The following is a 12,553-nucleotide window of genomic DNA, read 5'->3' on the forward strand; positions in this document are numbered from 1 at the left end:
TCCATACAAATAGGCAGTGACAACATCCATTAGACGGAAATCAAGTTTTTCATACATTGTCAGATTTATAAGATACCTGAACGTGATAACATCCACCATAGGAGAATATGTCTCCATATAATCAATGTCATGTCTTTGTGAAAATCCTTGTGCAACATGTTGCGCTTTATATCTAACGACTTCATTTTTATCATTTCGTTTTCGTACAAAAATCCATTTGTACCCTACTGGCTTAATTCCTTCAAGTGTTCGAACTTTAGGTCCGAAGACTTCACGTTTTTAAGTGAAGTTAATTCTGCCTAGATAGTGTCGTTCCATTTTGGCCAATTATTTCTCTGTCTACATTCATCGACAGATTTTGGTTCAAGATCCTCATCTTGTTGCATTATTTTAACAGCAACATTGTAAGAAAAAAACGTTATCGATAATAATATTATTTCGGTTCCATCTTTTTCCGTTGAGACAAAATTTATTGAGATCTCTCCATTCTCATTATTTTCGGGTACCTAAACCTACCTTGAGATCTTATCATTTATTATGTCTCTGTTATCTTCTTGAGCCACTGCCTCCGTATTATAATCACTTTGATCATTTACTCCTTTTCTTCTTCTAGGATTTTTATCTTTAGAACCGATTGGTCTATCACGTTTCAATTGTGGCTTAGACTCATTTGTTTTAATTGATTATCCTACCGGGATATCAACTCGAATTGGAGCATTACCAGCTGGAATATGTGACTTAGTCACTCTTGGTAGGTCAGCGAATGTATCTGGCAATTGATTTACAATATTTTTTTAAATGAATTATCTTTTGAGCCTCTTGTTCACAATGATTTGTTTGAGGATCTAAATGAGAGAGTGATAATGCATTCCAATCTATCTCCTTTTTCTGCAGCTTATTTTCTCCCCCTAATGTTGGGTATACTGATTCATCAAAATGACAATCAAAAAATCTTACCGTAAATAAATCTCTAGTCATAGGTTCTAGATATTTTATAATAGAAGGAGATTCATACCCTAACATATATCCCCAATCTTCTTTGGGGACCCATCTTTGTGCAATGTGGTGGAGCAATTAAAATATTTATCGCACAAATAAAGATTCTAAGATGGAAAATATTTGGCTCATGACCAAAAGCCAATTGTAATGAGAGACTTTAGGATAACTCGTGGGTCTTATCCGCACAATTGTTGTTGCATGCAAAATAGCACGACCCCATACTGAAATTGAAAGTTTTATTCTCATAAGCATTGGTCTAGCAATTAATTGGAGGCGTTTGATCAATGATTCCGCTAGACCATTTTGAGTATGAACATGAGCAACCGGATGCTCAAATTTGTTATCCCAGTTGATATACAATAATCATTAAAGACGCGGGATATAAACTCACTAGCATTATCAAGACGAATTTTCTTAATTTCACAATCTAAAATTTTGATAATAAGCACACATATGGCCATCTTGTAGATGCATATACCAAAATCATATAATATCTGAATGGTCCACATGGAGGGTGAATGGCCCCACATATATCACCCTGTATACGTTTCAGAAATGAAAGGGATTCCATCCTAACTTTAATCGTTGATTGTTTAATAATTAATTTTCCCTGAGAACTGCAACACAAGAGAATTCCTTAAATTACAAAAAAATTTGGTTCTTCATTGAATGTCCATATGCATTCTCAATTATTTTACGCATCATAGTAAAACCAGGATGGCCCAACCGGTCATGCAAAATAATAAAATTATCTTGATCAGTAAACTTCTCGTTTACTACGGTTTGTGTTTCAATCCTGCTAATACTTGTGTAGTATAAGACAGAGGAAGGAGCATGTAATATTTCAAGCACATATGCATTCTCGACTTGCTTCATTAATGGCTATTATCTCTACATGATTTGAAGAAGTAACAACTATAGTATGTTTCGTTGAACGCCATGATATGGTTATACCTCCACATGTAAATAAGTAGCATGTCTGAGATCGATCTTTATGTGGATCAGATAAATATCCTGCATCTGCATAACCAACTAATGTTGACTTGGATTCATTTGAATAGAATAAACCCATGTCTATGGTCCCTCGCAAATATCTGAGTATATGCTTAACACCATTCCAGTGTCTTTGTGTTGGGGAAGAACTAAATCTTGCTAATAAGTATACAGAGAAAGCTATATCTGGTCGAGAATTATTGGCAAGATATATTAATGCCCCAATTGCACTAAGATATGGTATTTCAGGACCCACACGTTCATTAGTTTCATGAGGTCAAAATGGATCTTTATTTATATCGAGTGATTTCACAACCATCTGGGTACTCAATGAATTTGCTTTATCCATATTGAATCGCTTTAAAATCTTTTCGATGTATGCTGATTGATGGACAAAAATTCCATCTTTCAGATACTCAATTTGTAGACCGAGACAAAATTTTGTCTTTCCAAGATCTTTCATTTCAAATTCTTTCTTTAAACAGTCTACTGCTTTAGGAACCACCAGAAGTTCTAGTGATATTTAAATCATCAACATATACGACGATTATAACAAATTCAGATCTAGACCTTTTTATAAAGACACATGGATAAATTGAATCATTCTTGTACCACTCTTTCAACAGGTACTCACTCAAGCAATTATACCACAAGCGCCCTGACTGTTTCAATCCGTATAAGGATTTCTGACGCTTTATTGAACAAGTTTCTCGAAAACTTTTATATGCTTCAGGCACTTTAAATACTTCTGAATTTACATAAAAATTTCATTGTCTAATGATCCATACAAATAGGCAGTGACAACATCCATTAGACGGAAATCAAGTTTTTCATACATTGTCAGATTTATAAGATACCTGAACGTGATAACATCCACCATAGGAGAATATGTCTCCATATAATCAATGTCATGTCTTTGTGAAAATCCTTGTGCAACATGTTGCGCTTTATATCTAACGACTTCATTTTTATCATTTCGTTTTCGTACAAAAATCCATTTGTACCCTACTGGCTTAATTCCTTCAAGTGTTCGAACTTTAGGTCCGAAGACTTCACGTTTTTAAGTGAAGTTAATTCTGCCTAGATAATGTCGTTCCATTTTGGCCAATTATTTCTCTGTCTACATTCATCGACAGGTTTTGGTTCAAGATCCTCATCTTGTTGCATTATTTTAACAACAACATTGTAAGAAAAAAACGTTATCGATAACAATATTATTTCGGTTCCATCTTTTTTCGTTGAGACAAAATTTATTGAGATCTCTCCATTCTCATTATTTTCGAGTACCTAACCTCCCTTGAGATCTTATCATTTATTATGTCTCTTTTATCTTCTTGAGCCACTGCCTCCGTATTATAATCACTTTGATCATTTACTCCTTTTCTTCTTCTAGGATTTTTATCTTTAGAACCGATTGGTCTATCACGTTTCAATTGTGGCTTAGGCTCATTTGTTTTAATTGATTATCCTGTCGGGATATCAACTCGAATTGAAGCATTACCAGCTGGAATATGTGACTTAGTCACCCTTGGTAGGTCAACGAATGCATCTGGCAATTGATTTACAATATTTTGCAAATGAATTATCTTTTGAGCCTCTTGTTCACAATGATTTGTTTGAGGATCTAAATAAGAGAGTAATAATGCATTCCAATCTATCTCCTTTTTCAAATGCTTATTTTCTCCCCCTAATGTTGGGTATACTGATTCATCAAAATGACAATCAAAAAATCTTACCGTAAATAAATCTCTAGTCATAGGTTCTAGATATTTTATAATAGAAGGAGATTCATACCCTAACATATATCCCCAACCTTCTTTGGGGACCCATCTTTGTGCAATGTGGTAGAGCAATTAAAATATTTATCGCACAAATAAAGATTCTAAGATGGAAAATATTTGGCTCATGACCAAAAGCCAATTGTAATGAGAGACTTTAAGATAACTCGTGGGTCTTATCCGCACAATTGTTGTTGCATGCAAAATAGCACGACCCCATACTGAAATTGAAAGTTTTATTCTCATAAGCATTGGTCTAGCAATTAATTGGAGGCGTTTGATCAATGATTCCGCTAGACCATTTTGAGTATGAACATGAGCAACCGGATGCTCAAAATTGTTATCCCAGTTGATATACAATAATCATTAAAGACGCGGGATATAAACTCACTAGCATTATCAAGACGAATTTTCTTAATTTCACAATCTAAAATTTTGATAATAAGCACACATATGGCCATCTTGTATATGCATCTACCAAAATCATATAATATCTGAATGGTCCACATGGAGGGTGAATGGCCCCACATATATCACCCTGTATATGTTTCAGAAATGAAAGGGATTCCATCCTAACTTTAATCGTTGATTGTTTAATAATTAATTTTCCCTGAGAACTGCAACACAAGAGAATTCCTTAAATTACAAAAAATTTTGGTTCTTCATTGAATGTCCATATGCATTCTCAATTATTTTACGCATCATAGTAAAACCAGGATGGCCCAACCGGTCATGCAAAATAATAAAGTTATCTTGATCAGTAAACTTCTCGTTTACTACGGCTTGTGTTTCAATCCTGCTAATACTTGTGTAGTATAAGACGGAGGAAAGAGCATGTAATATTTCAAGCACATATTTCTTACCAGATATTAATATAATAATATAAAGATATTCAATCTTTTCACAATTTTTAGTCTCAATATGATAGCCATTTTGGCGAATATCTTTGAAACTTAATAAGTTTCTTTGAGATTTACTACAATATAGTGCTTCATCAATAGCCAAATTTGTTCCTCCTAGTAGTTATAAATTGGCTCTTCCAGAACCTTCAATTAATCTTATACTACCAGATATTGTATTAACACTGGCTTCTTTCAATACCAAATAAGACAAATATCATTTATCTCTTAAAATAGTGTGTGTTGTAGTACTATCCAGAAGACATATATCATCTTTTATTAATTTTGAGTCTAACTGAAGACTGAGAAATTTTTATATTCTTCATATAAAAAAAGACAAAAAGTACATTATAAGAAATATGAAAGACTAACAGAAAAAGAATATTATACATTAGAAATGTAGAAACCAGCAACACATGGTGCATTAGGAAAATACACTCAAGAAAAATAAACTAGTTGCAAATATAAAATGAAAAATAACAACTTTCATTATAGCTTCGTTCCCCATTAAGATGATTAGTTCTTCAATCAATATGCTCAAAGAAGTCTCCGGCTTCTAAATGAGTAATATTTGCTAGGCCTCAAAACTCATCATCTTTATATGCAAGATGTGCCTCAAATATAACGACTCGACTTGTCGTTTTAAGAATTAATACCCTGTTCAGTGGCTTAAGGTCTCGAACAGCTTCGCAATATGTATTATGACCCGCGGGGGTGGTCGAGTTTGATTTATTGAAGATTCAAAATTTAATTAAAAGAGCAATTATTATTTAGAAGCTTAAATGAAAAGAGTTGACCGTAGAGTTGACTTTTGAGCAAACGACCCCGAAATAGAATTTTGAGGATGGAAATAGTTTCATATGATAATTTCGGACTTAGGTGTATGTTCGAATTTGGATTTGGAAGTCCGTAGGACAATTCGACACATTTTGGCGAAAGTTGGAAAATATAAAATTTTGGAAAAGACCGAGCGAAGGGTGAATTTTTGATAACGAGATCGTATTTCGATTCCGAAAATAGGAATAGCTCCATTAAGTCAATTATGACTTGTGTGCAAAATTTGAAGTAATTCCGGATTGATTTGATACGTTTTGGCGCAAAATATAGAAGTTGGAAGATTTAAAAACTTATAATTCGATTCGATGCGCGATTTATAATTTCGGCATTGTTTGACGTGGTTTGAAGCCTTGACTAAGTTTGTATTATATTTTGGGACGTGTTGGTATATTTGGTTGAGGTTCCGAGGGCCTCGAGTGGATTTTGGAAGGTTAATGGATCAATTCGGACTTGAAGAAAAGCTAATGGAATTTCTGGGCAGCTGTTGTTTTTATTTCGCAGGTGCGTGAACAGTACCGTAGGTGCGTGAACAGTACCCACAGGTGCGTGAACAGTGCCGCAGGTGTGTGAACAGTAACCGCAGGTACAAAATCGGGCAGCAACATAAGGACCAAAAATCAGCCACTTTGTCATTTTCGATTGAGATTTTGGAGCTCGGTTTTTGGGCCATTTTGGAGGAGTTCTTCACAACTTTGACTTGGGTAAGTGTTCTATATCCTAAAATATTTATATTTCATGAATCCATAATTATATTCATCATTTAATTCGTATTTAAATGGAGAAAATCAAGATTTTTGTAAAATCTTCCAAAAACAAAAATTTAAGATTTGGAGGTCGAGTTGTTATTGAAATTCGATAAAATTGGTATGGTTAAACTCGTATCGGAATGAGTGTTCGAATTTCATAAAAATTATGTCGGGTTCCGAGAGGCGGGCCCCGCGTTGACATTTGTTGTCTTTTTAGAATAAAATTTTAAGTCGACGTATTATTATCCAGAATTATTTTCGATAAATTTTAATGAAGTTATGCAATTAATTTGGATAGATTTGAGCGGTCCGGAGGTCAATTCAACCAAGAAGGCGATTTTGGAATATCGGCATAACTTCAAAAAGGTAAGTGTCTTGCTTAACCTCGAGTGAGGGAATTACCCCTTAGGCATCGAGTCTTATGTGCCATTTGTGACATGTGAAAAGCCGTGTATGCGAGGTGACGATTACGTACTCGGATTATATGTGTAAATTTTATTGAGTTAAAGTCTTGAGCATATTGTGTGGTAAATTGAATAATTATTGGTATATATTTAATCATCTATTTGTCGTGCCTAAATCTTTGTTGTTGTTGAATCTGTTGTTATATGACAATTTGATGTGATTGTTACTTGATTATTTATGTAATTCCGTGAATTTGGTGGTTTGATAATTATTGGAATTTAATTTCATTATGGATTTTCCCTCTGCAAATAATTAATTAAATGAGCTTAAGAAGAGGTGTTTATATAATTATTAAAAATTTAAATTTAATAAAGACTTTGTTTTATGTTAAGTAATTTCTATCTCTATTGATTATTTTTGGGTGTCGTACACATTGTGTGGAGCTTTTGGCTATTTGTTGTGAAATCAATTGACTTGGTTGTAGATTTGGAATTTGGTTGTGGCCATTGGGCAAATTGTGATATGAATTGATTTTGTTATGTTGCCGTGATAATTTTTCGTGTAAATTATTGTGCTGTGTTAATTATTATTTTCAGGATATAATGGTGTCATTTCACCGTTGATATTATGTGGGTATAAGGTTGATATTTCACTGTAGTTGTGTTTGTTGGAATATGGTCTGGGCGTAGCGATAAGGGTGGCTATTGATATTGTCTGGGCGGAGTGATAAGGGTGGCTATAGGAGCGACAAGGGTGGCAATATGAGCGATAAGGGTGGCTATTGTCAGGAACAATATGTGACGATGTGGAGTTGTGGTGTTGGTGATTTTCATATGATGTTGTGATTTTCTTGTGTTTATTTTTATGCTTTGTGCAATTTGTCTTGTTGTTTGTAAATTGATAATAATCTGATTTATGTTGAAATTAGGAGCCTATGTCTATTGCCAGGCGGATTATAAAATAAAATATGGGCACGAGGTGCCGTGAGTAAATAATGAGGATATTGGCACGTGAGTTGTCCGTGCAGTTGTGATATGAAATGTGGGCACGAGGTGCTGTGATTAAATGATAATGATATTTGGCACGTGAATTGTCCGTACAGTTATGATATGAAATGAGGGCACGAGGTGCCGGGGAAATAATATGATTTGATTATGGACACGGAGTGCCGTGAAAATATGAAAAATAGGCTAAGACCCGTGTTTACGAAAAATATGAAAATAGACTGAGACCCGTATTTTTATGATTATGAAATGAGGTGTCATGTGGTGACCTTTTTAATTGAAAGAATTATATTCAAAATATTTATTTGGAAGGATTTTTATTCAAAATAAATTATATGAAACAATTGTAATTGAAATATATTTATTTGAGGAAATTATATTAGAAGAGATTTATTGAAAGAATTTTATATTCGCAAGATGTTTATTTGAGGAAATTATATTTGAAAAAGAGTTTTATTTGTAAGAATTATGTGTGAAAGATATTTAATTGAAGAATTTGATTTAACTGAGTGTAATTGTATTTACCAATTGTTGAGCGATATTAATGGTGATTTTATTGTCTTACTGTGCACATCACTGGTTGTTTTATGTTGCCCTTATTGTTATTTGTTTCCTATTATTTTGTATACTATATTGCACAGGTTATTAGACTGATGAGTATCTTGAATGTACCTCGTCTCTACTGCACTGATGTTAGTCTTGATACTTACTGGGTACCGACCGTGGTGTACTCATACAATACTTCTGCACATTTTTGTGCAGATCCAGGTATTGGAGGTATCAGAATCGGACAGAGTTAGAGTGGGATCGCAAGGATTCAAGGTAGATCTGATTGGTCGTCGCAGTCCCTTGGAGTCTTTTCATTTCATTGTACTGTTAATTTTTAATCAAACGGTACTGTATATTCGGTCCTCGTGATCATTCTATGTATTCAGTTAGAGTTCGTGACTGAGTACTACCAGTCTTGGGAGGATGTTATATTTGTAATTATTTTCGCTGTTGATTTATTAAAGAAGGGACTTGAAATATAATTGTAATCGGCTTACCTAGTCTTAGAGACTAGGTGCCATCACGATGCCTGTGGTGGGATTTTGGGTCATGACAGTTGGTATCAGAGCTCTAGGTTCATAGGTTCTACGAGTCACGAACGAGTCTTGCGGATCGGTACGGAGACGTCCGTACTTATCTTCGAGAGGCTATAGAACTGTTAGGAAATTTTTACTTCTTTCATTCCTGTCGTGCGGATTTGTTGATACTGGGATTTAAGCTTTTGTATCTCTATTCTCTCACAGATGGTGAGAACACGTACTACCAAGTTAGCTGAGCAGGCATCCGCACATACTGCTAAGGCTGCAAGAGGCAGGGGCCGAGGTAAAGGCTGATGCAGAGGTCGAGGAAGGGCACGTGCCGCGACTAGAGCACCTGTCAGAATAACAGTTGAGGAGCCGCCAATAGCTCTAGTTCGGGGACAGGTACCATAAGCACATGTTGTTACTCTCGGACTTCAGGAGACTTTGGCACAGTTCCTGAGTATGTTTGGTACATTAACTCAGGCGGGATTGATCTCTGTTGCATCAAATATTTCGCAGATTGGGAGAGTAGCTCAGACTCCTACAACAACTCCAGAGCAGCAGGTTCACATTGGTCAGGTTCCGGGTGTAGTACCGGTACAACCTGTTATTCCGGTTCGGCTTGAGGTCAGGCCAGAGGCATCAGAAGAAAAACAAAAGAGACTTGAAAGGTTTAAGAGGTATAGTCCACCTACTTTCAGTGGCACAGCTACAGAGGATGCCCAAGGATTTCTATAAAATTGTCACCGTATTCTCCGCACCATGGATATTGTGGAAGTGAGCGTAGTTGCCTTTACTATATTTCAACTGTCAGGCGCAGCGTATCGGTGGTGGCAAATCTATGAAAAAGGTAGATCAGCCGATGCAACACCACCAACTTGGGCTCAATTTTCGAAAATATTCTTGAAAGAGTTTGTTCCCCAGACTCTCCGAGATGCGTGGCGCACAGAGTTTGAACGGTTGCATCAGGGCACTATGACAGTGTCAGAATATGCTATCAGGTTCAGTGAGTTAGCTCGTCATGCTCCTATCTTGGTTCCTACAATCAGAGAGCGGGTCCGCAGATTAATTGAGGGGATCAATTATGATATTAAAATATGCATGGCTCGAGAATTGCAAACTGATACTCCATTCAACAAGTAGTGGAGATTCCGAGAAAGACTGAGGGTGTTTTAGGCGAGGAAAGGGAGTCTAAGGAGGCCAAAATGTCTCGAAGATCTGGAGGGTTCAGTGGATTTTACTCTTCAACTAGGACCCATTATAGCGGAGGCTCGAGCAGTCGGTCAGCTCAGTCCGCACATCAGATTACTCGGAGTGCTCCAGTAAGTTCTTATGATGCACCACCAGCATGGGATTCCTATAATGGTTATTCCAATTATCCGGCACAGACTTAGTACGAGCAACCGCGACCTCAGAGGGGTTGTTATGAGTGTGGTGATACTAGGTACATCATGAGAGGTTGTCCCAGACTTGGGAGGGGTGGATTTCATCAGAACACTCCAGCTACAAACTTTATTCCAGTTGATACTCCACGTGCACAATCAACTAGAGGTGGAGGGCATGCGGGTAGTGGGAGCCTAAGAGGTGGAGACCCGACCCGTTGATATAATCGTTATGATTTGGCTGAGGCCAATACACCAGATGGTGACGTTACAGGTACGATCCTGATTTTGTTTAAAAAAAGAAGATATTTTCCCTTAATTTGATTCGGTTCTGAATATTGAGGTGAGTCCTCCTATTATTCTCTGCTTATGGGTGAGCTTCGTATTTTTGTGACCCACTTATACGTTTATCCATGTTGGGAGATTTGAAGATGTGAGCCTGTGTATGTCATTTTTATTTTTGGACACCATTGAGGACTATAAGTCCAAAAGCAACTTTTTATTATTCATTACAGTGGGTTTGATGTGTTTCGAAATAATTGATTCCAATTTTATGAATTATATGCCCTACCGGTATAAGGGTTCATTATGTGTTATAAAAAATGTTTACGAAATTTATTGAAAAGAAGAAAGAAAGGAAATTGAAATTTCAGTTGGCACAATGTGCAAAATACTTGTGATTCAGAGTTGAGGACGAGATCCTCGCATTTTTATATGATGTAAAATATTTAAACTGGGCTACAAGCCGCGGTGGAAGTTATATAAGGACGAGGTCCTTGTGGTGAAATATTTATGAGTTTAAATTCTTCCTTTGTGAAATTTAATTTGTACAATAGTATTAATAGGGAGTCATGCCTGTTAGGCTTATTTGATAATTCTTGTATCTTTTTCTGTTCATATTCAGCCATTTTCGTGCTGTAAACATTGAGTTTGAGCCTATGAGGTGAGTGCCCAGGTGACGTTAAATGTGACTCATTAATCCGAGTAAGTAATCATGAGGTTTTGCATGCCTCACATTCTGTTGTCAGTGTTGTAAAAATTCGAAACGAGGTGGTGGTTAATATGAGATTAGTTGATGATGCTGGAATTAATTATGAATAACTTTTAAGATCAAAGATGTGGTGATGAGCATACATATGATGTGCTTCATGTCCTGATATCATTATGATAATACAATGCTGAGATTGGTGTTATTGATATATACCTTGTGGTATTTTGTTGGGTTGCGGATGTGTTGTAGGAGTTATTTTGGTGTTACTCTGGCAGGTGGTTAGGCCCAATTACAGGGGAGACTCTGCCGAAATTTCTGAAAATTTGGGAGTTAGAAAACAATTCGGGAGATTTATATGTGCGAAAGAAGAGATAAATTATGTTATGTATTTCAGGCCGAATGATCCTAAGCGGGCAAGAATGTAACATCCTAGAAATTTTTTGAATTACTTCCAAACTATCAAGAAAGCTGATGTGTGCATAGGCACGAGTTGCTATAGCCGGTTGAGACTAAAACCATGCGTTGTTGTGAAAATCAAGCCTTTTGAAAAGGTTTAGAGTGTAAGAAATTAGTCTTAAATTTACAAATATGAAAAAAAGAAAAGAAATAATCTCAAATGAGATGGTATTGTCGGGCTTATCTCAAATGCAGTAGCGTGGAATCAACCGTGGGTATATGTGTAAAAGTAAGATCATCAATTTGGTAACCTCGGAATAATTCTTAGAACATTCGAGGACAAATGTTTGTTTAAGAGGTGGAAAATGTAACGACCCAACTTGTTGTTTTAAGAATTAACGCCCCGTTCAGTGGATTAAGGTCTCGAACAACTTCATAATATGTATTATGACCCGCGGGTATGGTCGAGTTTGATTTACTGAAGATTCGGAATTTAATTAAAAGAGCAATTCTTATTTAGAAGCTTAAATGGAAAGAGTTGACCGGGGATTTGACTTTTGAGCAAACGACCCCGGAATAGAATTTCGAGGATGACAATAGTTTCGTATGATGATTTCGGACTTAGGCGTATGTTCGAATTTGGATTTGGAAGTCCGCAGGACAATTCGACATATTTTGGTGAAAGTTGGAAAATATAATATTTTGGAAAAGTCTGATCGAAGGGTGAATTTTTTATAACGAGGTAGGATTTCGGTTTCGTAAATGGGAATAGCTCCATTAAGTCAATTATGACTAGTGTGTAAAATTTAAAGTTATTCCGGATTGATTTGATACGTTTCGGCACAAAATATAGAAGTTGAAAGATTTGAAAACTTATAATTCGATTCGATGCGCGATTCGTAGTTTCGGCGTTGTTTGACATGGTTTGAAGCCTCAACTAAGTTCGTATTGTATTTTTGGGACATGTTGGTATATTTAGTCGAGGTTTCGAGGGCCTCGGGTGGATTTCGTAAGGTTAACGGATCAATTCAGACTTGAAGAAAAGCTGCTGGA

Source organism: Nicotiana tomentosiformis, chromosome 11, assembly GCF_000390325.3.
Source record: "Nicotiana tomentosiformis chromosome 11, ASM39032v3, whole genome shotgun sequence".
Lineage (NCBI taxonomy): Eukaryota > Viridiplantae > Streptophyta > Magnoliopsida > Solanales > Solanaceae > Nicotiana > Nicotiana tomentosiformis.